This window comes from Ovis canadensis, chromosome X (genome assembly GCF_042477335.2).
Source record: "Ovis canadensis isolate MfBH-ARS-UI-01 breed Bighorn chromosome X, ARS-UI_OviCan_v2, whole genome shotgun sequence".
Classification (NCBI taxonomy): Eukaryota; Metazoa; Chordata; class Mammalia; order Artiodactyla; family Bovidae; genus Ovis; species Ovis canadensis.
In genome coordinates this window covers 31,589,443-31,595,052 of record NC_091727.1, presented here as the reverse complement: position 1 = coordinate 31,595,052, position 5,610 = coordinate 31,589,443, and the positions used below count along the sequence as shown (strand labels likewise).

The 5,610-nt window shown below is 44.1% G+C and overlaps 1 non-coding gene across 1 annotated transcript; it reads right to left on the bottom strand.

Annotated features, from left to right (window-relative positions):
* Positions 1–1,467: 1,467 nt before the first annotated feature.
* Positions 1,468–1,539, bottom strand: TRNAC-GCA (transfer RNA cysteine (anticodon GCA)). The gene has a single exon. It is a non-coding gene; the product is annotated as a tRNA-Cys (tRNA).
* Positions 1,540–5,610: the final 4,071 nt, after the last annotated feature.

Here is a 5,610-nt window from a genome sequence, read left to right as displayed (position 1 = left end):
AGCTTTGTGAAGAATAATGAAAAGGAAAGACCTAAACTTACAAAATGATGTGCACATAAAGAAAGGGACGGAGAAGGCAATGGCACCCCACTCCAGTACTCTTGCCTGGAAAATCCCATGGACGGAGGAGCCTGGTGGGCTGCAGTCCATGCAGTCCCTGAGGGTCGGACATGACTGAGCGACTTCCCTTTCACTTTTCACTTTCATGCGTTGGAGAAGGAAATGGCAACCCACTCCAATGTTCTTGCCTGGAGCATCCCAGGGACGGGGAGCCTGGTGGGCTGCCGTCTATGGGGTCGCACAGAGTCGGACACGACTGAAGTGACTTAGCAGCAGCAGCAAAGAAAGGGAAGGCTAATTCACTATCAAGTGGCTTTTATCTTTACTTAAAAAATACAGAGGAACAAAGACGTGACTCTTCTCTGCAGTTATACATACAAGGAGGTTGCTTAAAATTTTAAAGAAATTAGGTTTCATAGAGAAAATAGAGATGCTGCAGTGATATCGGAGAGCATGTCAGATGGTTCTCTGTTAGTTAATGCATTAGGGTCAGGAGTCTGTAAACTACTAAGAGGGTTAGTTTTTTTTTTAATGTTCTCTTTCCCCCTCCCCTTTAAAAAAGTTGAAGTATGTTGATTTACAATGTTGTGTTACTTTTAGGTGTACAGCAAAGTAATTGCATACTACATACATATATATCTTCTGTTACAGATTATTACAAAATACCGAGCATATTTCCCTGTACTATACAGTAGATCTTTGTTGGTTATCTATTTTATATATGGCAGTGTGTATCTGTTAATCCTAAACTCCTAATTTATCCTCCACCCCTTCTAGTAAGAGGGGTTTTGACATTTGTATATATGGTTGCAAAAGTTTTTTTAGAAGAATGGAAACTCATGACATGTGACAATTATAGGAAGAGTTCGGTGTCCATAAATAAAGTTCTATTCACACACAGCCACGCCTATGCATTTACAGATGGTCTATGGTGACTTTCATGCTACAATAGCAGAGTTTAGTTGGGAGAGACTATATGGTCTGAAAATACTAAATCCATTTATTATCTGGCCCTTTATGGGAAAAAATTGGCAACCCCTGTATTGTAACAATGTATGACATTGTTCAATCACTCAGTCCCATCAGTCGTGTCTGACTCTTGGTGACTTCATGAGCTATAGCACACCAGGCTTCCATGTCCTTCACCATCTCCTGGGGCTTGCTCAGACTCATGTCCATTCAGTGATGCCATCCAACCATCTTGGCCTCTGTCACCCCTTCTCCTCCTGCCCTCAGTCTTTCTCAGCATCAGAGTCTTTTCCAGTGAGTCAGCTCTTCACATCAGGTGAAGTGAAGTCACTCAGTCGTGTCTGACCCCATGGACTGTAGCCTACCAGGCTCCTCTGTCCATGGAATTTTCCAGGCAAGAGTACTGGAGTGGGTTGCAATTTCCTTCTCCAGAGGATCTTCCCCACCCAGGGATCGAACCCGGGTCTCCTGCATTGCAGGCAGACGCTTTACCGTCTGAGCCACCAGGGAAGCCCCTGGTGGACATATCTAAACCTAGAAAGAGGACATGTTTAGAAAGAGACTGGAACTTCATATAACTTTACATCTGAAGAAAAAAATATCTACTACACAGATACACTTATCTCTATGTACACACAAAGGGGCTCCCATAGATGACCCATAAAGGCAGCTAATACATCTCATGGGTGCTTTTGATAGTGGAGTAAATTCACATATTGCTTGAAAAGCTACTTATAAGAAGAGATTAGCATTTGGAACAGAGTCCCTTGTTGGTTTTCTCCATTCTCTTTATGACTGGAATAAATGGGCTGGATTGGACTGAGCTGTTTCACAAGACCTACACAGCAAGCAGAAATACCAGCATTAGATATTTTCAAACTTAAATAGATTGAATGTCACCGGTACCAATGAGAACCTAATAATTCCTAGCAACTTGCAACATTAAAAAAATTAGCAGCCTTCTTGATACCAACCATCTCACTCCCACACTCCAGGATGCACATAAGGTTGTATGTTTTCCGGCTACTTGAGGACTTGGCCAGAGAGAAAATAGACCATGCGCCAGAAAATATATTGTTGAATTTCCTGGTTATGGCTTTCTTATTTTAGACAGCTCAAGTATAAATGCAATCTTGACCTTTATATGTGTGAAAAATATACAATATAAGCAATAAACAAGCAGCCAAGCATTATATTTCTAATTGAGTCTGCTACTGTCTTGTAGCATGCTGATTTGCTAAATATAATTTGTAGTGTTGCTATTGGACAGAAAGTCACTGCTCACAAGCAGGCTCCCTGAGTAAAACTGTCAGGTAAAATAAAATCTTTAATACAGAAACAAATACATTAAAAAAATCTTAACTTGTTGTCTGCATGAATGACCCTGGGAATAAAACAGTTAGTGCATGGATGAAATTGATAAGTCATCGGCTAATATGGAATTTTATTGGGTTGGAATAGTGTGACTCCTTTCTGGAACCCAATTACTTAAGAGGCAAGCAGCTGTGGGAAGCAAGGATTAGAAACAATCCCTATTTTTCATGGGATGAAGAAGGAGGTTTGTGTTTGGAAGACTCTGGACAAAGTGGTTAATTGCAAAAAAGGCCACAACCCATACTCCCCACCTCTACCTGTACATCCTTTGCAAGTTAACTTCACTGCTCCTCCCACAAGTGAAAGTGTTAACTGCTCAGTCATGTCTGACTATTTGTGACCCCATGGACTGTAGCCCACCAAAATCCTCTGTCCATGGAATGCTCCAGGCAAAAATACTGGAGTGGGTTGCCATTCCCTTCTCCATGGGACTTTCCCGATGCAGGAACTGAACCTAGGTGTCTTGCATTGTAAGCAGATTCTTTACCATTTGAGCCACCAGGGAAGCCCTGGATCTAGTTCCCTGACCAGGGATCAACCCTTGGCCCTCTGTATTGGGAGCTTAGAGTCTTAACCACTGGACCACCAGGGATGTCCCTCCCATCCCTGCATCTATTTTCCCACCCCTTGAACCTGAGCTTGGCCATAGGATACAACAGAATCTTTTTAAAAAATGTTAATTTTATACTGGAGTATAGTTGATTAACAATGGTGTGTACGTTTCAGCTGTACAGCAAAGTGACTCAGTTATCCATATACATATATCCGCTCTTTTTCAGGATGCTTCCCCATGTAGTTTATTACAGAATATTGAGTAGAGTTCCCTGTGCTATCTAGTAGGTCCTTATTGATTACCTGTTTTATATATAGTGGTGTGTTTTGTTAATCCCAGACTCCTATGCTATCCCTCCCCCCACCTTTCCTGTTTTCTATGAGAATCATCACTAGCCCCTGCCCTGTGAAGCTGCCCTCTCCTTGCCACCCTGAGTTAACTGTGTGAAGAAGCTCAGGCTAGCCTGCTGGAGTCCATGGAACAGAAATGAACCATCCCACCTGTGGCCCCTGAGACCAGCCACCCTGCCAACTACTAGACAGGTGACTGAGACCATACTAGGCAGCCCAGACTGGAAGAACGTCTCAGCTGACACCCAGAATCAGGAGAATGAACCAATGCTTATTAGTTCAAGCCACTAAATTTTTTTAAATTAATTAATTTATTTTAATTGAAGGCTAATTACTTTATTGTAGTGGTTTTTGCCATACATTGACATGAATCAGCCATGGGTGTACATGTGTTCTCATTCCTGAACCCCCCTCCCTCCCCATTCCATCCCTCAGGGTCATCCCAGTGCACCAGCCCTGAGCACCCTGTCTCATGCATCGAACCTGGACCTGCAGTCTATTTCACATGTGATAATATACATGTTTCAATGCTATTCTCTCAGATCATCCCACCCTCACCTTCTCCCACAGAGTCCAAAAGTCTGTTCTTTACATCTGTGTCTCTTTTGCTGTCTCACATATAGGGTCATCGTTACCATCTTTGTAAATTCCATATATATCCATTAATACACTGTATTGGTGTTTTTCTTTCTGGCTTACTTCACTCTGTATAATAGGCTGCAGTTTCATCCACCTCATTAGAACTGATTCAAATGTATTCTTTTTAATGGCTGAGTAATACTCCATTGTGTATGTACCACAGCTTTCTTATCCATTCGTCTGCTGATGGACATCTAGGTTGCTTCCATGTCCTGGCTATTGTAAACAGTGCTGCGATGAACATTGGGGTACACATGTCTCTTTCAATTCTGGTTTCCTCGGTGTGTATGCCCAGCAGTGGGATTGCTGGGTTGTATGGCAGTTCCATTTCCAGTTTTTTAAGGACTCTCCACACTGTTCTCCATAGTGGCTGTCCTAGTTTACATTCCCACCAACAGTGTAAGAGGGTTCCCTTTTCTCCGCACCCTCTCCAGCATTTTAATGGCTTGTTATGCAGCAAAAGTTAGAGTAGGTGCTGAGGTCCTGGGTCCTGAGTGACTCCTGCATGGGAGGTCCAACCAACCACACTGCTTTTGCCAAGAATGTGCCTGACCGTGAGGGCCGTTACATTCAAGTCCTCTGAAGGCTGATCGGTGGCACACTGATTGCTGGGGCTTGTTTATGGGGTCCAGGGTTACCTTAGGTCACACGGGATGATGCACAGTCCTAGGGGACCTTCTAGTGCTGGCAGCCACTTCGGTGAAGGCTCTTAAAATGCTGGTTGCTGTGGGCTTCCTGCTGGAATGGCTCAGGTCTGAAGCTGGGGCAGCCCCTGGAGCTTCCCACCAGCTGAAGAGTTCTTTGTACTCCACAGTCTCTAAGGGCCCTCTGATATTTACATATCTTTGCTGGACTTCTCCTGCCTCTAGGGAGAATTTTGGAGATAGTCCCAGAAACTCCAAGGACAGGGAAAAAGACATAAAGCCATGTGCAGGCTTGAGGTGGGGGTGGGATACCAGGGTCTCTGGAGCAAACGGTGCTCATGAAGGAGTTTGGCAGGCCCCAGAGGGCAGGCGTTTTCATTGATGGCCTGGGTGGATTTGGCCACAAATTAGCTCTGCATCCTGACCAATAAAAAAGCAAGTTCACTTTTTTAGGTCTCAGTTTCCAAATCTATTTAGGGAGAACTGGATTGGATGGTGCTTGACTGTCTTTGCTGGGATTCATCTCCCAGACTGCACCGTGTCCTCCTCCAGCCCTCACTTGGTTTGACTTTGTGCCGTCATCCCCGGACCCAGAGTTGTGATTTTGAGGAAGAAGTGAGGCAGGCCCATTTCAGGATGAGAATACAAGCCATGTGCACAGATTTTATTAAGAGCTTGCCCAACTGATATTAAGTGACTTCTGACAGGAGTATGGCTAAAAGAGACCAAGGAATTGCTGTGGGGGGGGAGGGGGGCAGTGTGCGGGAAGAGGGAGCAAGCAGCCCAAGAGGAAGTCTGGGAAGAGGGCCTGATCTATTATTTTGCCTTGTAAATAATCCGCAGAGGGGCTCTCTACCCGACCCCGCCCACTGATCGATCAACTGATCTTGCAGCAGCGCACGAAGACTTCAACCTGTGGTTTTTACTTAATTTATCTTCCTCTCTGAATTTTGTTATCCTAACACAATTTTTGATTTCCACACTGCATTAGTGCACTACTCTCAGTTTTGCAAGGGTTTTG